The sequence below is a fragment of the Falco rusticolus genome, chromosome 15, assembly GCF_015220075.1.
Source record: "Falco rusticolus isolate bFalRus1 chromosome 15, bFalRus1.pri, whole genome shotgun sequence".
Taxonomy (NCBI): Eukaryota; Metazoa; Chordata; class Aves; order Falconiformes; family Falconidae; genus Falco; species Falco rusticolus.
Window position 1 is genome coordinate 16,720,001 of NC_051201.1, and position 24,746 is coordinate 16,744,746.

Here is a 24,746-nt window from a genome sequence, read left to right on the forward strand (position 1 = left end):
CTCACTGATGTTTAAACCTGTCAAGAACCTATGTTCAAACAAAATGTATAATCAGGTTACAGAGGTCTGCAACAGTTTTCCACAGGTGAAAGCAGCTGATATTTTGTCTATTTCAGAAAAAGTATTCAAATAGCTGGCTCTGCCTACTTTTTTTTTTTTTTTTTTCCTTCCCTCTCTGTGGTGGAAATGCAAGCAGCATATGGATCTTTTTGATAAAGTCAGTTGCCTTTAGAATGTAGAATTACAAATAACCGTCACTAAAAGGCACAAGAATTTAAGAAAATAAATCAGAATTCAAGTATTTCAAAATTATTCCAAACATCTACAAAAAACCTTAACTTCTGATTAATAACTGGATAATGCAAGACTGTTCAAAATTATTCTTTAAATCAGAGTACCATCATAAATATGACTAGCAATAGAGATACCTGCAAAAAATATGAAGCATATTACTTGTGTTACTCCATATAAAGCAAACATTTACATTTCATTTGTTTCTTTGCTTACAAAAACAGATATTTTGCCATTTCTTTACAAACAAATAATTTCCTCTGCATTAAAAATTGCTACTCAGTTGAAATGCATGACCTTTCCCTCCAAAGTATCACATGCTTAGCAGCTCTCACTGGCTTGAAGGTCTAGCTCTGTCCAAGGAGAACATCAGTAAGCCAGAAGCAAATGTGAAAAACCAAAATCTGGCATGTTAGTAAAAAAATATGGGCCTGTCAAGACTTTGTTCCTAACATTTGCAATGCAAGAGATCCATTAATCTCCCATCTACAGGTTGCTAAGACGACACAATAAGACCTTCAGAATTTGGCATTCCTTTGAAATTATTCAGTCTGGAGTTCACACACAGGTATGTACAATAAGTTCTACAGTGAACATCTGCGGAAAGTTGCCCATGTTAAATGCACAATACAAGGACAGGAAAACTGACTTTAATTGCGTCACACAGTACTCAAATCACCCCTTAGTATTCTGCTTGCACGTCGCCTCCATTCTGTCTCCCTCTCAAAAGTACCAGTGAAATAATATTGGGCAATTCACACAGGACTTGATCTGCTTCCATACCATTTTGTATGCCCACTCAAGTTACTTTATAGTTAGTTGCTGTGTTTTACAACCGTGCACCTGTGTGAACTAAGTTTAGTATTCCAAGCAGATGCTCTAAGCACAGTGTTTACAGTATTCCTCCACTGAGCTCAAGGATTTTCTTTGACATGTGCGTTGCCCACCAGAACATTCATTCATTTTAACAGATTCCCATGATGTGTTTCACAATGTCAATAAATTTTCCATTCTTTGAACTCCTGGCAGGCACCATGAAAGAGCTGTGATCATGGCAGTAACATGAAGAAGGGATGCACATGCATTTGCAATGAGGCAGAAAGATGAGTTTGGGTTTGGTTACACAGAGTTCTGACACAGTGGTGGAAAACAGGAAGAGGGGAAACAGGCAAAAACTGAAGCCAAACATCTACTTCTGAACATTATCTGATACAATTTTATATAGTACAGAATAAAACACTTAGTCAACTAGCTCTGACCAGTGGGAGAACTTGGCCTTACAGAACTAGGATAACCAAAGCACAGATCTTCAGCGCAGGCAAAAGACTTTAAGAGAAATATGCACCGAGATTTTTACACATAGTGCAAGGCAGTATGGCTCCTGTCAGAGAGGGGGAAGGCATGTAACTAAACTGTTGAAAAGAGTTTTACACTCATGTGAACTGGGAATTTCTATCCAGTTTCAGAAAGTTGTGCACAAAGTAGTTTTTTGCACAGAGGGGATTACCAGAACTTACTAAAAACTATTAAAAGAAAGAAAGATTGTAGATTGATCTTGAGGAGCAATAAGACATGCATTTAGAAGACTGGAGGTTGGGTAGCAGTATACCTTGCATTCAAAGCTGTGTGTATTTTTATCACTTTGGGCACCCTAGTACTAGCTAAGTTTTGCACACCACCAATAAGAGAAAGATAAAATATTCTGGAGGCAAAAATAGAAGCAGGGGAGGTAACACTCTTAATATTAGGGAAAAACATGTGCCTGAAAATGCTGAGAGTAATCAGAGAGAGACATTCAAGGATGCATTATTCTTTCTTCTTGCACTTAGGCAGTATTTACGGATATTGACAATGCATATCCCACAAACGTTTCAGCTGATTTGCATCGAAATACATATGATTCAACAACAATCCCAATGTAAAAAAATAAGAACAACATGAAACAAGCCTAAAATCACTGGAAGTAGAACATCATGAAATTAAGAAATATTCGCAAAAGTGGGTTGTATGCACACATGCACAAAAGGCATGCTCTAAATGAAGCTGACCTCTTGTATGAGCTCACCACTATGTCATACCAAAAAGAAGTACTCCTGGTTACTACGGCCATTTAGATAGAGCAATGACATCTAGTCCAGATGATCTTGGAACAACAGACTCAACTTAGCAGCCAAATACCACAAAAGCTGTGCAAACTAGCACAACGTGGAAAACACACACTGTGAAGTTATTCTTCTATGGAATAGTACTTACGTGTAGACAAAAAGGTGCTGTTTTCTAGAGATGTACCAATTTCCAGACTAGTTCAGAAAGTTTTCCAAAACATTGATTTTATTTTTCAGGGCGGGGGGCAGGGGGGAGGAAATCAGATACATAGTACATAGCTTGAGACTTTTTAGGCTGAGGCAAGTTTCAGAGGACAGATGATTAATGCCTATTTTGTTTGCTCAAAGTAAGGCCACAAAATTACTCAGCATTCCTTAAAAAGGTGGAAACAGACTATTTTGGCTTAGTTCTTAGGTGTCTACCTGAAGTCTCTAAGATGTTTTTTACACATGCACGCACACAATTCCACTGGAATGTCTTTTATTCGGACAGAAAAGCTATGATTGTAATTCACCACAATTCTAGTAGACAACGGGCAACTTAATCAAATCTTATTTCTATAAATTACGGTTCAATCTCACGGACTACCTACATCGGTGGATAACTAGTATTTGAATCTCTATACACAGTGATCACTTTGAAAGATTGTTAAAATGTTGAAAACACTTCTTGCACTTCAACAAAAAGAAACAGTATTATATGGTGAATGTGGCCATTCTGCATATAAAGTGCACAAGAAGAGAAATCTAACTAATAAAATGTGTGATTGACATTATTCTTCTTTTGCGGATGACAAGAGGAAGAGGCTTTCGTTGTCAATTAAGAATTTGCAAACTTTTGTGAAAAAAGGGAGACTGTAAGCATGACCTGCTCTGCATAGTATATTTTAGAGCAATTCCTCTCCAAACAAAAAGAACCATTCCTTTTAAGGAAAGAGGATCATTTGTCTAATTTTTCAGGTGTGGGTGAGTTTAAAAGAAAACAAAGAAAAGTTTTGTTTTCTTTTATATTTCAAAAAACCTCTAGAGACCAAAATATACAATTGCAAACATATCTAACCCAGACAGTGAAAGCCTGAGGTCTGATTACAGTGTATTACCCCCCCACAGGCTTAAGTTAACTGAAGAAGACAAACAAGGAAGAAGAGTTCTTACCACTGATGTGTGGCCTTTTGCAATCAAGGGGCTTTTCTTTAACAAAGTATCAGGAGATATCATCTTTCCCTGAGAAGGAATCATTCACTATAAGCACAATGTGTTATTATTGGGATTTTTAATTGAAATGTAAATTCTGGGAACACTCTGACCTAATTTACTCCCAGAAAAAGAGGGCAAAATTCTCATTTTCAAAGTACTATATAGAGACTTCACTATTTTTAATGAGTCCTGCTCAATGCTCTGGCCTCTACTGTTCTGCAAAGCTGACAGTATTTTACAACATTCAGCTATGGCATATTTACACAGCCCCGTTGATACATCAAGTAGCTCCCTCTGATTTTTTTCATTGACAAAACATTCTTAAGAAATAGTTTTAAAATAGTTCTAAAATGACAAGTCTCTGTGGACAGGATGCTGAACGTACCAACAGCAGCAGCAAACTGCAGCAAAGCCTACCTGACCTAGAATAGGACTGTGCCTTGGAACCTCCACGCTCTTAAGAGTTTAAATCAAATCAAAGCTGTTGAGTTGTTTTGTGTTTTCCTTTTTAAACAAGTTAATTGTAGGCTTGAGATCTTAAATTCTAAATTAAAAGAAGGAACCAAAATATTTCCATGACATGTCCACAGCTGAACGAGAAGTTTGATGCATAACATTCTGGATTATGCTTATTTAAGATTTAGTCTCAGGAGAACCTTCTCTTTAAGCATTTTCACGCAACAGAGTCCTAACACAAGGCCTGTATCTATTACTTGGTTTTAGATGATACGTAGCCAAAACTAAAGTCTTTTTTCCAGTAAAGTTTGCACTCATGTAGATTTCTTCCAGAAAGAACAATAAAGTGTTCACAAGAACGAACATGGCTGAAACAAAGTAATGAATGGCAATCTAGGAGGAATAAGGCTTTAAAAATATCAAATACCTGTGTAAACTTGATTCTATCAGAGATGTGAACACTAACTATATTTTTGACAAACTACAACATGTTTTAAGTATGTCTGGCTCTCTAAATGCACAACACAAAAACCTTATTTGCTTTGTTTCCCACCTAACCTTTTTCTTAGGAGAAACTTACAGAAAAGTTCCCTTTTCTTTCCTTGGGTTTATATATACAACACTTTGGGCATGAGAGTTTCAATCAAGTATTTTGAAAATAATTTTGGCCCTCTATTTTAAGTTTTCAAGGTTCAAATGTGCCCATCTTGGAACCAAAATTCTTTATAATACTCGTGTGGTTTTGTAACGGGCTTTATAATACAAAACTGCTTTCTGCAGAACATTTCACCTTGAAACATGGTCATTCACTGTCATGCTTGATCTTAATTATCTTTTAAAGTCTAACTGTACTTAAATTACAAAAAACATACAATAAAATTATTTTCCCCTATATCTGATAAAAGGAAGCACACTTCCCCATGTAATAAAAGAAGTAATATGAGTAAAATCAATTAAATTAAACACATAAAATATAGCTCTACTTTGAGCAAAGGAAACAAATGACATTTGTAGGGACCAAAAGCATTCCATCCAAAGCCACTATGGTAGTATGTCATGGCAAACTCGGTCCCAAGCTCCAGTAAAACAAATGAGCATCTGCTTAATTTTTAGCATGCAAATACTCTTTTGACTTCCAAATCACCATGCATTTACTTAAATTAAATAAAGTTCTGAATGTGGGGCAGAGTATTTAGCATTTTGCAATATCAGTCTTTAACCGTATTTACTAAGGTGATCAGCATGGAATAAATATGCACTGAAAACAATAAACAAAGCTTACTGTGGTCTTTTCACTGACTTAAGTGGTCAATGAATCAGACTAATATGGTGGGAACCTGGATTGCTGAAAAATTAAACACAGGCCTAAAACAGCCAGTAACTACCACGTGAAAGATAGACACCTTGACAAAGTCATTGTCTTGTTCTCAACATAATTGTATTATATGAAACCCAACTTTCTAGCCAACACAAACTGTAGAGAAAAAGTCTGAAGTATCTTAACTACTCATCCATCTCTGTGTATTATCCTACATACAGCAAAGATCATAGTGTTAACAGTGAACAACAGTCACGTAATAACGTGTATACTAAAATCCTGACAGGGATAGTTAATAAAGCAAAATACACAGAAGCCCAGCACTTTCTGCAGAAAGCTGAGAGCAAAATAAAATTTGACAAAAAGGAATAAAATAATTCTGGCAGCAGAAAGATTAGTTAGAAGGACAATAATAACAACAACTAAAGAAAAGAATGGATCACTGATCTTGGAAATCCATTGGGCAGGAATTAAACACTGTAATCAAATTGTTTGTGCAACCATTCAGCATCTCATTTTCTTGCTGTGCAAGCTGAAGAAACACTTGAGACAGGTCATCTTGGAGAGTAACAAAGTCCACCAATAACTAACTTGGGATTAAAAGAATATTGATAGCTTGTGATAAGTGGCTTCCTGAGAAATGTTTCTTAGTCAAATAGCAGCAATCATTAAATATATGAGGGTCAGTCAATTTAATCTGCTCTTTTTATATGGATTAGGTTAGCAAAGTAACAGAAGAGACAATTAATGCCTCCATATCTTTTCATACCATGACATTAGCCCATCATTTTTAAAACAAATACTTGAAAGATTATTTTCTACACTACTGAATATGGCCATACTCATTTTAGCCACTACTAACAGTGCTAATAAGGACTGACTTTATTACGAGGCACAATTATACATTCCAGAAAATCATTACAGTAAAAATATATGCTATCAGATCCCTAAATATTTTACATAAAGGTTTAAACTCCTATACTTTACAAACTGAAATCATAATCCTGGAGAGGCTTCACCCCTCTGTTCCACTACTGAGTTTATCATACAATCAGATTTATGTCTAAGGAGTAACACGGGCATCAATAAAACGCATACAATACTGGAATGAAATGCGGTTGCTGGTCAAGAGTGGAGAAAAGTCACATAAAAATTTAGACCAGAAGGCAACGAAAAATTCTCAGCATACTCTACAGGAAACTCCTGTAGACTGAAAAAAATGTGTGACCTGCTTGGAAAAAAGAGCACCTTATGTGCCATAGCAAAGAGCTAGACACAGCTAAAGGAATACCATTTAAAAGTTTCTAATGAGAAAGAGCACTGGTCTACAATGAATAAGTAAATTAAACTCTAGAAGAATTTTCTCATAGATAAATTATTATTAGAATTCAGCCAAGATGCCAGGGTAACACTCCAGCTCCTAATGAGAAGGCTATAAAGCTCTTGCAAGCAGTAGCCAACTGTCCAAGGCCACCAGAGACCATCCAGCAGCCAGAGAATCTGATCCAACCTGCACAGATACAGAAAGTTTTGACAATGTTACTGGATTTTCCAGGATGTCCTCAAGTAGCTGTTCATACAAGGCACAACACTTCCATGCACAGATCTTTTAGCACTATACTTTTCTCAGGTGTTTCCCTCTTGGCCCTTTCTGACAGTTGTTTGACAGATGATACAAATTGCCTGACACAGATTTTAAAGTCAGATATTTAAGAACATGAATTACAGCTGACGTCTTTGGTGTAATGCTTTGTGACACAGATAGTTACGGAGAGTGACACAGTTGGAAAATAACGTAAGCTGAAAGCATTTGGAACAGCTCAGGATCCAAGGTGACTTTGTGCTGTAATTCACTACTTTTATAATTGTTTTGTGATACACTTTCTGGGTGAGATACAAAGCCCAGGATAGTCAACAGGTCTGTTTCCAGTGACTTCTCTGTCCTTTTTATCAAGTCCCAGTGAGACAGCAATTCCAAGTCAAAGCACACTCAGCAAAGCTTGTACAGAATTCGATCTCGCAATTAGTCTTTCAAACTTCACTCCTTTAGCATTTGTTACAGAGTGTAAGTTTCCATCTTTTTTTGTCTTTAGAGGAAAAAACTTTTCTTTGAGCTAGAAAGGAAGAGGCATCATCAACATTTCTGCCTTACTGTGTACTGCCATTAAAGAATTTTTAGCACGCTGAGCCAAATACAGTTCCTGATCTTTTTCTCCTAGTTTGTTCAGTAGTGAAGTAGGATGAGAGAGGAAAACAAGTGTACGCCCTTGATATTATTCAGGTTGGCAGCAACTGCCCTGATGCTATTATTCTGAAAGCTTTCTTTTGATGACTGTACATTGCCCCAAAGACATTGGTCAACGAAACAGCAGAGCTAAAAGCATGGTCCTCTAACCTCAGTCCTGTTGGTGAAACAAAACAACCCTAACACACACATACCCAAAAAACAAATCAACCTGAAGACTGGGTGGATCCAAGCAGAGCTCCAGATATAAGCTTGCTATCACTGCAAATTCTCAACATTATTTGAGACTGCATGCAAGTCTTTTCATGAATGTAATGCCTCTAAGAAAATAAGACATTTAGAATGCATATAATACAAAGGAAAATGAGGCCAAAAGAGCATTCAATTAATAGTTAGGGGGTACTAAAGTGTGTGACTTATTATTTTTTTTTGACAGACTAAGCTTTATCATGGAAAGCCTTCACCTAGCAGTTACAAGACAGACACGCAACATAGTATCAGACATGTTCTAAGTTACTTTAACACCACATTGATGCACAGACACTGTTGACACTTTGGGCATTTCTTTGACTCAGTTAAAATTAATTGTAAAAGATGGTTTATGAATCTTGGAAGATTACACAACTCACTCCTACAAAAACACAGAGGAAAGTTTCCAAGAGCTTATTTAGACAAATAATATGTTATGCTTGTTTCGTGTGAGAGGGAATTGTGGTACAAAATACAGATCCTGGTGTGCATCTGAGTGTTCTTAACTTCAGAATAAGTATTTGAACTTACTATTCCAATTCTGGAATGTCATTAGCTTAAAGAAAACATATAACACTATCATACACAGGAAAGAGTAGCAAAATCTGGCCCTGTGTTGCTGTGCAACAACTCAGTAAATATGGCCCTACTTAAGTTTCAGTGGCCGCCAACAGTGTGAAGTATTGCTCAGTAGGAGAAAATAAGGCAAACCCAGGCCAGAATAACCCACCCATTTTAATTAAAAAACAAGAATGGAATTAAAGGTTGCTTTAGGCTACAATGGTAAAGTTGAATTAACAACAGTATAGGAAGCCTTCCATTTATCATCCTGGAATGATGACGTTTTAACATGTTTATTGCATTTATTATTTCTAAACATTTCTAATTTCTAACAGTCTATAATAAACACGAAGAACAGAAAGTTTCATCTTGGATCACTAAAATGGCCTTGGGATTCTTGCGCTCAGTTGCACAATAAGCTATTCATTTTCTTGGCGTAGAGAGAGCCTTAAGCCAGAATTGTAGACTGACTCAAACACCACCCAGTGGTAAACGGGAGTTACTACATTAGAGCAGCATCTCCGACTGCATTACTTTTAACTGCATTTCTTGGAAAGGAAAAGTATTTCAGAAAACCGGACAGACAGAAAGGCAACTCCACCTCAGCATAAGGAAAATACCTAAAACAGAAACATAAGGATATTGGGATGTAAGAGAAGATACCAGAAAAAACAAACCCCAGCAATTACAGCTGCCATTTTATAGCAGACTTCCAATAAATGGCCTCCACCAACTTGAGCCAAAGAATCAGTCTCTACAGTGAGACAATAAAAGTGGCTTCTGTGGATCAGCCACAACCTCTGCACTGATTAGAACATACCATTTATATATATTTAATATGCACCATGTAATTCACAAGCTCTTTGCATTTTAGTCCTGCTATGGCCCTGTGAGAGCATTGTTGAGGACCACCCTGTCTGCCTTTGCAAAGCCTAGCTCCTCTCCATCCGTCCCAACCAGGCTCACGCATCTTACACACACTGAAGAAAGAGATGACATAGCCATAACAGAAAGGAAGGAAGGAAACACAGGTGTTCTGTTAAGAAACTGAAAAGTTGTTGATTTCTTTCTAGATAATCACTGTTCTTTGCATCATTTGGAGAAAGATTCCTAGGAATTACAGTGTCACTGGCTGTCCTACTGTAATGTAGCCAGATGAGATATTGTTCTTTTCCCTCTTCCTCTGCCCTCTCAAAAAGCCCTGTGCTGCTATCAGACCTTCATAAGGCACTTTACAAACACATTACTTCACTGCATTGCTGTACTTCACACAAAATTGAAAACAAACCAATTTGTAAGACAACATCCTAGACTCTCCCTTTTAATGACTTTAGCCTAATTTCCAAAACATTCATATAATTGTCTTTCATATGTTTAACATTGCTTCTACCCATACATCAAATCATAGAAGGATTTCAGTTAGAAGGGACATCTGAAGATCATAAAGTCCAACCACCTGCTCAAATCAAGGCACACAAAGCATCCTATATATGTATGTGTGTGTGTGTGTGTGTGGTTTTGTTTTTGGGTTTTTTTGGTCCAGGTTCCAGTTATGTTTAACTTCAGTTAAGATGTCCCAATTTACATTTTACTGCACATTTGATCTTTTGTACAAGTAACTACTATTCCCTTGGCAGGAAGTTATTGTTATTATTTAATCACATGGAAAACTGTGGCAGAGAATTTGAATGCATCTCTGTTTATCCATCTGGGAATCATCATGAAGATCTGAAGTTCTTAGGTGAGGTGACCTCATTAAAATATAAATTATCATACCATATTTCTACCTCATATATTAGGCAGGGTACTAGCTGAGGAAATCAATTCACTTAATTTAGTATCTTGGAACAAATGAATCAGAAAATTTATTTTCAGAATTTGAGATATGCATTTCCAAGTACAAAACTCAGGTGTTTTCTTATTGTATTTGTATTTTAATATCTTGGTCAAGGAATACTCTGCTGCAAAATAACCTAAATCCTTATTAAAAGAAAGAGCAGCATATTATTTTTAGTCTTCAAACCACCAGAACTGTTGCTAAAAAAGAGAAAATAGAATCCCAAAACCCAAGAAACAAAAAACTTTATAAAAAGAATTCATACCTATAAAGCTCTTATTTGCCAGGAGTTCACATATGCATCCCAGCAAGCCCACTCACATGAAGCATGCCAGAGACCTTACTGGGAATTCCTAACATAATGACCTTGTACCTGCTGAATACTTGGAAATGGCCAACATAGCTCACGATAGCCAAGTAGCCTGACAGAATAACCTCTCACTACCGCAAGTGAAGAAACAGGCTTGTCAACACAGTTGTGTTGAATTTAATGCACTATAATTCACATACTGGAATCATATTTTTAAAGATATTCATTTGTATATCAGTAAAGAAAAAAGGACATGAATTCAACTACTAAGGATCAATCTGCAGTCAATAGTTATATTGTTAGCAGCCAGGGACATGAGAGGGCAGAGGCATGAGGAGATGCATGTAGAGGAAGAATCCTCACACTCACACACTGATGGTTAGTGCACTGGAGGGCAGGCACACTGCAAAGGGATTGCTTGGGTACCCTACAGGGTACCACAGGTCTTCTCAGATCCCAGCTCTCGCACCCACACTGGGCCCTGTCCAACCGCAGGGCCACAGCAATGGAGAAGGTGCCAGGGCTGCCAGAGGTAACACCCTTCTCACTCTACTAACTGTGGTGAGCAGGGACACCCCCATCTTCAGGATAAGAGCAGGCTTATGAAAATACACAAAATTATTTTCTCAGAAAAAGCCGCATGTCCATTAAAGTTTGGAAAATGTTCATTAACTAGCATGGAAGTAATATATTACATTTAAAATCAAATATATGCTCAATTGTCCCTTGCAGATGAAATTTCAATGCCAACAAAACCCCTCTACATTCAAGTACAGAGCCAGAAATTTACTGCATCCTCCATCCAAAAGTGTAATATTCCCTACACTGTTTATATAAATTGACCTCAGTTTTCCCTGTGGTAAAAGAAGCTGCAGCAAGAAAGAAAGAGAGAAAGTTAGAAGGTTTGAGGAATAGAGAAAACTGCCATCTAAGGTGGCACAGAATGCAAAAAATATGGGTTTTTTTTAAGGCCAGGTGATAGCATTGCCTTTGGCAAGAGGAGACAGGAGGAGTCACAGAATGGTCAGGGTTGCAAGGGACCTCTGGAGATATCTAGTCCAAGCCCCTGCTAAAGGAGATTCTCCTAGAGCAGGTTGCACAGAGTCGCATCCATGTGGGTTTCGAGCGTCTCCAGAGAAGGAGACTCCACAACCTCTCTGGGCAGCCTGTTCCAGTGCTCCATCATGCTCAAAGTAATTTTTCCTCATATTCAGAAGGAAATTCCTGTGTTGCAGTTTGTGCCCGTTGCCCCTCGCCCTGTCGCTGGGCACTACTGAAAGGAGCCTGTCCTGTCCTCTTGACACTCGCCCTCAAGGTATTTGAAGGCATTGCTAAGATCCCCTCTCAGTCTTCCCCAGGCTAAAGAGCCCCAGCTCTCTCAGCCTTTCCTCACACTGGAGATGATGCTCCAAGAAGAACAAGGAGTGTGACTAATTCAGCAAGTAGAAAGAGTTATATTTTTCACTTTCACCTCAGCAATACTTGACAGCAGTTAACTTCTTCATTTCCCAAGTCTCAAAACGGGTAAGAACAGCAGGCAAGCACATAGATTACTCACATTCTGAATAGCAACAAATTAATCAGTTACACCATCAACAACAATAAACCAGTCATCTATACTGAAGTTAAATATTCCATTGGAGCAAATATATAGCCCTAACAGCTGGTAAGTTATACTGCTAGCACCTTTAGGAAGAAAACATTGCATTGCCTGTTTATTTTTTAGCTGATTTTTAAGTCTTCATCAATATGTTTGGTTTTTTTTTAATGGGAAGATAAGTGATTATACAAAGCTTACTTTGTTTCAGAATACCATTCTATCTCTACATAGCTATGGGGCCACCATGTAGTTTCCTCTGCTGCTAGAAATTATCTATAAGCATTTATGCAGTATTCCACTTTATCCACCCACTTCCATGCTTCCAAAATCTACTGAGTAATCTTTCAGGTTAAGCATATGAAAACTTTACTCAGTATGGTTGAAAACGTGAATAAAAATGGGTGATTGTCCATTGGTATAAATACTTGATCTACTTCAATAGGATTGCTTAGTGTGCTTCACATGTTAGTAATATTTTTCTCACACAGACAAAAGTATAAGCCATAAATGTTCTGGTGTTCAGTTTGGTAGCCTAAACAATTGCTTCCTCCATTGAAAAATCTTGTAAAAACTCACTAAACAAGCCGAATTAAACATAAGATACCAGGAAATACTGGTGGCTAATGAGTTACATACTTTTCTGAGGAGAGAGCAAGCTGAAGTGTGCTGTATTCCAAGAGTAAAGTAGCAAACAGCTTTGTCCTGATAGCCACATGAGGTTCACTGAGATCAGCGTCAACATTTGCAATAACTGTGTACCCTTTATTGTTTGATGTGATGGCATCTTTTAAAGTCTACTTTTCAGGCAATTTAATAGCCATACTCAATTCAGAGTGAGCTTTATGCCTGATACCGCATGAAACTAAAACAGTTGCTTCAGTCAGAAATATTTGGGGCCGATTTGTTTAGTTTTAGAAGAAGCAAAGTTAGAGCTCTCTATAGAGAAGAAAAATTAAAATTTCATATATAGAACAAATGTGAGATGCTTGTGGAGTGAGCTAACTTCTTATTTTTCAACTTATTTTTCTGAACTATATTTTTCTCAAACGAGATTGTAAAGAAATGTGCTAGTGACATTTTATAAATATTGTACACACATTTCTACCAAAGCTTTAATGTATACCAAATCTTTTGTTAACGGTAACAGGTATTAAAGAACGGAAAAGCTTTCTAACCTGCAATCATCTGTGTTGGATGCTCTTTTGAATTATACACTAGACTGGGACTCAGGAGATGCGAGTCCACTTCTGCAAGGCAATTCCAGCAAGTTGTATTATCACACAGGACTTCCCCCTCCCACATCTCTGGAAATTGCTGGAATCCAGAAAGGTTGAAAACCCATTTTTGCAGTTTTATTAACTAACACTTTGGTTTTCTTATTTCAGTGCTATAAATAAATACATGAGCAACTAGTGGCAACTAGATACTCATAGCATACTCCTTATGTCCCTTACCAATGTTAAAGATCACAGGCTAAGGCTTTTACTTTCACTGCATTCTACAAAGCCTTGGAAATATTGTGGTGTAGTACAAACAGTGCTATATTCCAGATTTCACAGTAGCATATATGTACTAGTGACCTACACTGTCAAACAGCGTATCAAGAAAAAGGGATTTAGCATCAGGACTTCTGTATTCCACTGAGCTTCACAAGGAGTCTGTTTACATTCATAACTACATTGCGGAACCAGGTGCTGCAGCCACTGAGACGTGACTCTTCTCTTGCTTACATCTGATTGACACCAGTATGAACAAAAAGGGAATAGGAACCCTAGATTCCCTTCTCAGTTCTGTGACTTGAGTCACAGCTGAATTTGGGCAAACTGCTTAACCAATGCTTATTAGCAAAGTCCCTTACTTTGCTAAGGAGATAAAATGATATCTGTCTGCTTTATGGGAACCAGTGTTGTCCAATACCTACATTTATAGAATATTTTGAGAGTCCTAAACAAATGGTGCTATTGAAATAAAAAGCAGTATCACCCCCTTTTGACCTGAGCAGCAAGCCAACACGTAGGGCACTCTCTTTCCATTAGGAGAAATTGATAATAAAGCCAGCTTCTTCTCTGACACAAGCAAAATCCTGTTTCCCTGAACATAAGAGGAATTAAACAGCTGGAGATGGTTTCTTTCCTCTAAATTCTAAGCTTTCTTTTCTCAGCATTTAACTTTAAAAGCTGTGACACTTTTCTCAAGTAAACGCTACCAGTGCTTATGCGGTTCTGGCTGATGCTTTTTTACTGCTTTTTCTTTCTCCTTACAAGCTGTTTTTCTTGCATTGTTCACTCAAACAGTTGTGCTAAAGCAATACTCTATAAAGCCTCTCTGTCTGCAACAGTCTGAGAGGCCTCACGTGTATCTTTGTTTTGGGCAGTGTCACGTGTATGTGGTTTGTTGGAGGCACCCACTATGTCAGCTACCAGGTCAATAAAGGGACTTAATGACTTCTTACTAAATTTCTAAAATAGACAATGATGTCAAAGGCCCCAGTTTCAACCTACAGCAGTATTATCATCCATGCAATCAATGACTAATAATAGCTATACAAAGGCAAATATTTCCTGGCTGTTCTTAAGTCTAATCTTAAAGGTGGCATACAAAGTAAAACAAATTCCTTAAATACCATACAAGTGGCAACCACTCTGTCCAGAAATACATTTTTAGCAATTGTTTTAATTCCCTTCTTCCCCGTCTTGTAGACAGTTTGTATGTTCTGATACTACACTGATGTTCCTGTAAGTTCTCATCCTGAGTTAATACCAGTATGGCAATGACAGCTGAACATAATTTTCGATAGGTACAATTAGTGCAGTATTTTGGATATGGTTATAGCTTAAGCCACTTTTCACCATAACAGCTTTGACAACAGTACTTGCTACTACATTTATACTAGTGTAAATGTGCTTTGACTAGTATGGTTTTACCCTCCACAGGGATAGGTGTCTACAGGTTACATACTTCATTACCTGTACTTTAATTACTTGGCTATCTACAGTTAAAGAAATGAAAATATTATGATATACTGGTACAAATAGCAGCGCAGGTATTTTTGATAATACATTCTGTAGTACTTTTACAAACCAAGTTATTCTTCTTTTTCCTCTTTTTTTTTGCCTTCCCACCAAGTACATTCAATACATATATTTTTTTAAAAAAAGTATGGGTTTGATTTTTGCTTTTGAAGCTCATATGAAACATATTAAACAGTGTCTGCAAGAGATGAACAAACATTTGTCAAAGTGCTCAACAGTCAAAATGAGTACAGCTTATTAGTATTACCTTTAAACTGTTTGATTCTACTTCTGTTTTATTTCACAGTGAAACCTACTACAAATCCTAACTCAGGGGAAAGGAAAAAAAAATAATCAAAGTATCTTGTTTTGTCTTCAGGGGGAAGTTTGCTCCTCTGCAAGAATAAATAGCACAATCAGATTCCTAATGAGACCACAATATTACATGGCATTGCTGTTGGACAGATTTTCAAGTGACTTCTAACTGCGATTTTACGAAGTACAGAAATAGAAAAATATGGAAACGTCCTTAGGTTTTAGATCCCAAAGACACAAGACATCATCCTTTTAAGCAGGTGTGCCTTCCTGGGCAGCTGCTTAAGATTAGTAAATTACAAGCTCAGGATTTTATTCTTAAATATGGCTAAAGAATAAAATCTTTAGTCTGGCAAGTTGGAGTCAAACTGACACAATAAGCACCTGTTGAGAAAGCCCATTATTTGAAGCTGGGAGTTCTAGGTGAAAAGATCACTGTGAATTAATTTTGATTGCTTCACAAAACTCTGCATAACAAATGGTCTCTGACAGGGGTATCAGGGGACTTCCATTTGAAGGGGAGAAAAAAAGATTTTGTTTCTACGAAGGTAACCTAATCTTTGCAGTGACATTAAAACACACCAGTGGCTGCACTTGCTTGAATATCTCCTCTGAAACAGGTTGTATGTGCTTAGGTTACCAGGTATTATGTTTAGGGAGGGGAAAGAGAAACAACTGATATCAAAATCTCATCTAAAAGATGAACTAAAAAGAATATGGTCAGAGACCCATGAATCCTGAATTGTTAAGGCAATTATTTGCTCACAAGTTTATTCACAGCCACATTTCTGCGTGTACCAGATTGCTATACGTGTTGCCAAGCCAGAAAAGGAGAAGAGAATAAATTAAACCAAAGGTTTTGCCGTTGACTAAATAAACCAGCACCTTTCCTGTATGAGTTAACTCTAATAGTAAGTTAAAGTAACACTAAGGATAATCTGAATATCTGGTAAATATTTCTCTCACCTGGTGTACAGGCTATTTAATATGAAGCAGTTTCTGTCCCTCTAAAAAGACGTTTCCATCAGAAATATACAAAAGTGCTACCTGTCTGTCATCCCCTGATTAAATCTAAGGCCAAGCTTACCATCTGTTTGTGCAAATGAAAAGCATAATATTCCACCAACTCTGCATGATCACTTTACTTAAGGGTTTCCTGCAAAACGATTTTCAGTTCATCCAAAGCTTATTTTTAGAACAAAAAGAATCACCAGAAAGCACTATGCTTTTAGCTAATAATCATGATCCGGTTGACTTTATGCTTGATTTGTCAACTCATAGCCGTTAATATTACATTAATTACAACTTCTACGATTCCTTCAAAACTGACTGTAAAAGCTATATACATATGAAGATCGTAAAAAGCTCATATTAACTTCCTTTTTTATGTGTTCTGTTTTTAAGGCAACCTGAATGATATCATCATCAGCGTATTAATTGCACCTACAGAACGTTTGGATGTGTTTAGATTCATATGGGTTCTATTCATTAGATTCAGAGGCTTTTGTCTATGCCTAGAAAAAACATTGCAGCCATAATAAAGTCAGAATACAGCCATGCGTTCCATTAAATAAAAACAATGGAAAAACTCCAGATAAATCAGATTCTGCACTTCGTTAATTTATGGTATAGGTAGGAATGAGTCTAGTATTAGACCACCAGGCATCTGATCTTTCCAATTTTTGCAGTACATATGTGTTATGCTACAGGGCACATGATGGCCACCTGAACAAAGAAATACTGACACTACTCTATTTCATTCTAAAAACCAGACCGATACACTGCCACAATCCCAGAACAGAAATATTAGAAGACTTCTTCAAGCAGTGATGTTTTGCTGTTGTAAATAAAACTGATAAAATGACCTTTTTGGAGTTGAAAGTAAACTCTGTATTGTCCAAATGTACATCAGCTCCATTTACCTGCACATGCCCTTGACAACACTGCAGTTCTGCAGCCCTCATGTCCAGCCCCTGCCATCCCTGAACCTTCCCAAAGATGGATGCACAAGGGAAGAGCTGACTGCACAAAGACAGTGCCTAGTATAAATCACTTATATTGGACGATCTGAGTCTTTTTTCCACCAACCTTTTATCCTCCCAAGCCTCAGCTATCCCGAATATCTCTTAAAATTATCACATGTATCTCTTCAAGCAATATATTTAGTCTCTTGCTAATTCCATTGTTCGTCTAACAATGCATGAAGCGATGGGTAAAAGTGAAAAAAAAACCCCAAAGATGTTGTTTCATTTTTTTTTTTCTGGGGTTTGTTTCTTAAGGTAAAAGTCCTTCTAATAATGCCCCTGTGATTCTATTATAGCACATCCGAAAAGCAAAGCACACTAGAAAAGTATGAGCAGAAGGAAATATGTAATATATCCTTCTGCTTTTTTTCTTCATGTCTCCAAAATAAACTATAACTTTCCCATGTTGAAAAGTTCTTCCTTAAGTTAATAAAATCTGTCACTTTCCATAATAGTTGATTTGAAGAAAGTCCACAGGTGCAGTATTCTGTTGTTCACAGCTTGGGAAGTCAAGGCTTATAATAAAAAGCCCTCTGTGTTATGGTCCTCCTTCCCCATCAATTCACATCAAGTATTATTAGAATCATCTGCCACCTCAGTGGTGCTTCCTCTGTGCTCAAACTGCAGAAGCAACAATGACATTTTACTGCTCTGCAGGTGCTGCTGTGTGTGGTCACGAACACAGAAGCGTGGCCTGCTATTGTTCTCCAGCAGCACTTTGATCTCAAACACAAAAAGCCACATAGCTGGCTACCCTATTCATTCTTATGCTGGGTTTATATGGATGAGAGAAAGAAGAGGTGACAAGACATGGGCAATCTATAATATTTATTTCAACAAATGCTTCAAATCTTTTTAAATATCATAAGAACATGGCTCATTAAACTACAACAGCCTTGAAATTGTGTTATAAAACCACAAAACAAAAATCAATACTTCTGCTGGAAAGGAGGTAATGAAATATATCGAGTTGGTTGAAAAGTAGTTTGTATGAATCATAATATTATTATGTGCGCATCACTTCTACTCCCAATACTTAAAGTTAACAAACTAGGGAGTGCTTTCTTTCCCATCACTTAAACAGGTGCTATAAGGTGGTATTTATCAAAGTTATTTTCCAGACTCAATCCTTCTGCCATAAATAATGCTGGGATACAGGAGGCTTAGTAAAGGGAGATCAATTCGATGCATATTTGCTACCTGAGCTTCAGCTGTTCTATTATTTCACAGTCCAATCAATACTGCGCTCCATAAGAGCAAAGGAAAAAGCCACAGCATCACCCTGATGAGTCACTGTAGGTTTATTACTGAACGAGAAGGATGTAACATTTCTGATTTTAGTAAAGACTAGATTTGGTAGCAGCATTTGACCACTATTAAATAGTTTGACTCTCTATTTCAAGTTTTTTTCAATGGCTTGTCCAGATTTTCAACAGTGTTACATAAATGCTTCTGGAATCAACACTTCCTCTGCTGAAAAAAATCCTCTGGAATAGAATTCCCTCTCAGTTATTTTAAACTGGGGTTACTGCTCTTCAAGTGAATCCAGAGAAATCTGGTACTTAAAAGTATTTTAACACTTCAACACAGGCAAGCAATAATGGCATTAAAGAAAGAACATTGAACAGTATGCAATGAAGGAATGGGGAGGAAGAACTCGTGAAGGAGGTCTAAATTATTTGGTTCTCTCACATGTTAATGTAGACTTCTCTCTCAGAAACTGTACTGTAAGTTTGTCTCAAACAAAACCCAGGAAAAATTTACCCCCTCCACCCACAGCCCTTAACATACACATTTGAAAATTTTCTTTCCTAATGTCTTTCACAGAAAAAATCAACCATAAATACCTGAAAACAATAAAGAACAGAAGGAAGAACTATTGAATAGTAACTAAATGAGACTAGCAAAAGGCTCAGAGGCTCAGCAGCTATTACCAGCCACTGTACTCACCCTCCTCAGAAATAAAACCCCACATCTGCCAAAACTGCCCATCCCTGCCAATCCCCTTTTGTAGTGTAATCAGGAGAAGATGGCAAAAACTTCCCATACAGAAATTCATCCATTTAAAAGCATAATCCTATATCTATACATGTCTTTGAAGAAGAAATAAAGAAGAAAACCACATATCAAAAGTCAATTGATGGAGAGAACTACAAGTAATTTTTAAGACTTGTGCAGAGTCTTTAGATTAACTATTTCCACCGAAAAAGAAAATACATAGTATTAAACACAGTCTAAGCTAGGCTCTGGGGAGAGGGGAAACAGAGCATAACCCAAGACCTCTGTACTTCTGACTTGCTGAAGAGAACCAAGATGAAATCAACCCCTGATTTAGGAAAAAGTCACCCAAGAAATTTCCATAGTTGCCACTGCTGTAGCCAATAACTTGTCTGCACATCACTTCTTACACTATGAACATTGACAGGGTAGATTGAGCCATTTTACTGCACTTCAGCTATTCCAAAGTCTCCCACACTGCAGACCTGGCCTAATAGACAGATGTGTATCTGTCCCATCATTTAAATAGGTCTGGTGGCACTGGAAAGACTCAGAATGTCCACTCACCACCAGAGGCCAAAAGCTTAGGTTTACACCGAAGCAGAAAAATCTCACTTCCTACAGCACGTGAACTTCCAACCCCAGCTGGGGGTTGGCTCTGCAGAAACTGAGGGAATGCCATCCTGTAAATGAACATCTCAACTTCCCTTCAGCATGCAGAGTGGAATAGTTTCTCCAATTCCAGCAGAAATCCTTTTCAAATTATGCTTTGATTTTACTACTTAACAGGAGAGGAAGGAAAGGTGCTACAGCTGGTAGCTATTGATATCTAATCTTAAATTTATTTTTACTTTATTGTTTCCTATAAATAGTCTTGTCTTTCACCAGCTCTACTGCTGTTAGAACCTCTTCCAGTAACTGTCAACATTACACAGAGCCTTAACCCCTGAGAAAGAAAGAAAGAAAGGAGGAGGGGGTGGAATACAAGAGACAACCACTAATCTGAGGAGAGAGAAACATACCACATCACCACAGGACTCCCTGCTACTTCAGAGCCTTCTACAGTAACTAACTGTATAGTAATTTCATCTCCTTAAGGTCAAATCCACCCCAAAACTTATTTGGAAATGCAGCAGCCAGGATTTGGCCCTCTACAAAGGGCTAAGCATGTACTGCATACACCTCCCCACAGTCACATCCCATGTCAGCTACAGGTGCCTGACTACATCATGGTTCTATGAGCACATTTCCCCCCCTGCTTGTACACATAAAGACTAATCAAACAACAAACTAATAGCTTCCCTTTAATAAAAATAAAAAAATAAATCATTATTTTGTGGGGCAGAAACTGCTGGCCAGACAGCAGACATCTCAGAGTTGATGTCTAGGATGCCAGCTTGTAACTGTCCACTGTCATGGGCCTTGGGCCATGATTTTAAGTAACTTTGTGTCAACACATTTTAAAAACCTGATTTTAAGGCAGAGTAGCAATTTCTAAAAATCATGATTCTTTGGGATGGTTTAAATTGAGCATTATCTAAACTGAAATAAATAAAGCATTGAACAAGCTTGAAATTTAGGCCAGGTTGCGGGGGTGGGGGTGGAAATTGCTGCCCATGTTCTTCCATTTCTCCTGTTCTTATTGTTGTTACCGTTTTCAAAATCTAATTTTCAGATAAAAAGAAAGCCCTTCAAGATAAGTAGTAGATAAAAGTCAGGACTTCAGGCTTTAGCTGACAGTTGCTTCAGACTCCTGATGAGATGAAACTCACTCTATTCTGTTTCTCCGCAAGACAGTTAGGGCAAGAACATCTAAACATAAGCTTAACTTGCCAACTTGTATCACACATGGCCAGTGCTTCAAAACCCAGATTTACCCTTTCAAAAGCAAAGATTGTCACTGCCATATATTATAAAGAGCAAATAGTTCCAAGAGAGAAAAATATCTCAGAGGATCCAAAAATATTTCCTGTCTTTATCATCATTCCCAATACTCAACAGTAGAGCAGACAATGGACATACCCATAGCTGCATTTCAACATATGGTTGCACTACTGTGCTTGTTGCTCATGATTTTATATAGCACATAGAGCAATATACTCTCTGGGAGAAAACAAAGAGCATCAGGAGATATCACAGAGACTAGCACCAAAAAACAACAGCTGCAGAGGACTCCAGTTTGCACACCTTATTTCAATGCACTCTCTACTACACCACACTGACACAAGACATTTCACATTTTCCTACCTCACACACTACCCTCAAACTAACCAGTAAATCACTAAGGCAACACGTCTGACCCTAAACTGTCATACTGTGTATCACCCAGCATTCTTCTTCTGATTAAATATGACCTTTACAATTCCACATACTTTGTTTTACCATTCTTTTCATATATGGGGAATATATAAAGCGAACTTACTACTTGAGGTCCAGGCTGAAAGTTATCTGTGGTAAGTGTCACTGAAATTGGAAATCAGCTACAAACACTTGTCTGCAAGGCAGTAAATGCAATTACTGTTCCCTTGTGCTCTGCCTGAGAAAGGGACCATCTTGTCTACATGGAAAATTTTAAAAGATTGTGGCTACATCCAATAGTTCATCAAGAATTAGTATCTCCTGAGACCTTTTGCAGAAACTGATGATTTTTTACCAATACAGTAAAAACATAGGCATGTATAACATAGCATTAGCTTTTAAACCTTATCTGGCAAGTGCCAAATGTTATACTGAGGTACCAGCAGAGCAATTCCAGGTGTTCTGGTAGGTGCTGAAATTCAAAATAGCTGTTCTGTATTGGATATTTTATAACCATTTATATTCCAAAACAGTAGCCATGTATGGTATAGACACACTGTAAAAGACCAATCTGAACAGCTTCCTATCTAAATATCCAAAATAAACAACAATTAAAAGGTAAGGGAACTATCGTCAGTATAGTTTTACAAAACACATCAAAAGATTAGAGCAACTTGCCTGAGGTCACATGTGACCAGAGCTAGGGATAAAACTTACATTTCCTAAATTAGCCCCTCACACTTCAACCACAAGCAAAACCTTTACATATGACTCCAAGGTTCCAAACCTTAAAAGGTAATTCCATTCAACAGCACTAACAATAAAGGAATATGCATGCATCAAGCTAGTGCATGCAACAGTAGACAGAAGGTGAAAACTACAACAAAATCATATGTTCAAACAGCACCGATGCAGGAATTAAATTTCAGCATTGCTGTCAACTTTTCATTTTCACTAATGGCTTTTAAGAAAGCTGGACATTTTTACTCAGCCTTTTTTACCTTTTGCCTCCATTTGACAAATATTGATTCATTTCCTCCAAGTTTAAGTGCATTGGATGCTATTGTGACTGGTTTGTTTGCTTTTTTGTTTGTGCCTCAACATTATTGAGGATGCCAGCATGAATGCATACAGCTTTAGAAGAAAATTGGTTTAATAACTTCTTCAAATCCAGGAGAGAGCACAGGAGCCCAGTCTACTTTTTTGTACAGGTCAAGCAAGAAAAGTGACTCTAGGCGACTATCTAACGTCAGTAAGGAGACTGCTGAAGTAATAGCCTTGGTGTTTTAAGCTGTCACTGCTATGCTCTGTCACAACAGGACAACTTACGGAGTGTTCTCCCTCCACTTCAGTGCAAAGTTAGACATACTATTCTAAAAATGCCTTCAGTGGCGTTTTAAGCTAAGTCCATTTGGAAGACAGTTGGCCCTTTAGGAGGCTTGGTTTGGAAGGTAACATCTCATTAAATTCTGGCTCAAACGAGCTGTAGTTTTATGAATTCTTTTCTGTCTGACTCAATATATAGGCTCAACCTCTTTTTGTAAGATGATCTCCTTAAGCTTTGCAAACCTGCCTGGTATACTTTGGACACTTCCCTGTCTTAAGGCCTTATTCACCAAATAAGAAATTACTGTGTCTTTGAAGTGATATGAATAAAGAGTGCTTCTGTGATCTATTCCACCCATTCAAATATGGAGGGGGAAATCTCAGTGGACAGAAACAGACTGAAAGGGAAAGACAGTAACACCTTAAACTGCCACCGACACCATTACAGAAATTGTCTGTGCAGCACTCATTCTTCCATGTTAGAAGACAAAGCAAGTTGAGCCAGCTCAAGCAGAGTTAAATTAGTTTACATGTATCAGCACCAGAGGTCTATGCTGGTATTAAGGAACGCCCACAACTGAGCTAACTAGTGATCTAACCATCACAAACAGCCTCGTTCTCAGCAGCTCTGACACAAGTTGCCAAGAGGACTCAGTATTCAGCCTAGACAAGGAGACACATAAACCTTTGAAATCTGCTCTGTCTCCTTATATATAATTTGCTAATCTCTGGATTAGCAAAAAAAAAGATAGGAGTTCATATGAACGCACATTTAGCACTGAACATGATTATCCTCTTATTTATTGTACATACGAAACAAATGTTAGCTTCTCTGTATTAACTGACATTTTAAAATCCCAATGAAAGGAAAGCAATTGAGAATTATTCACCGCTAAAGGAAACTCATTTTCAAAACAGGCACTGCTTTGAAAAAAATCTTAACATTATTCATCTGGTTAGTCTCACTGGCTCCACTTTGAAAGTATTTTTCATGGAAAAGATGGCAAAAAGAAAGTAAGTAGTATCACAGATTTAACCCCACTGGTTAATGTGCCAGACCACTCCATTTTTTTCTTTCAATATTCAATTCTAAATAGTGCTCGTGTTGCACCACCTGATACCAGGTGCTGCAGGGCTTCTGCTACACCCACCTGACATTGTGATGCTGCATTTTTAAGACCTTTAAATAATGAAAATAGACCTTTGCACTTCAGCACTGCCCTGGTCAAGAGAGCTGTCTGTACAGATGATGTGAATGTCTGCTAACATGGAGAGACTTCTTACTTTTGAAATGAAATGACACCAGAAGTTTCAGGGCTGATCATTCCAGTGAGGACCTTCCTTATTAGCACTAGTGGCAAAGTCTAACATGGGCACAGACATGCTTTTGGTCCCCATCTAACCTGCATTTAAACTGCTTTCTGAAAGTGACAGTGACTTCTGAAAGTTAAGAAAAGCCCGCAATAAATAACTAACTGCTATAAAAAGGAAGATGACGTCACTTCTTTATTCTACAACTCTCCAGGAGCTCTCACAGGTATACCATATGATCAGACAGCTGCATACAAGACGCTGGCCCCACTCTCCACGCAGAGCATTGTGGAG

The 24,746-nt window shown here is 37.7% G+C and overlaps 1 long non-coding RNA gene across 1 annotated transcript in view; it reads right to left on the reverse strand.

Annotated features, from left to right (window-relative positions):
• Positions 1-24,746, reverse strand: part of LOC119157603 — a 231,782-nt gene that overhangs the window by 204,385 nt on the left and 2,651 nt on the right. The window lies entirely within an intron of this gene.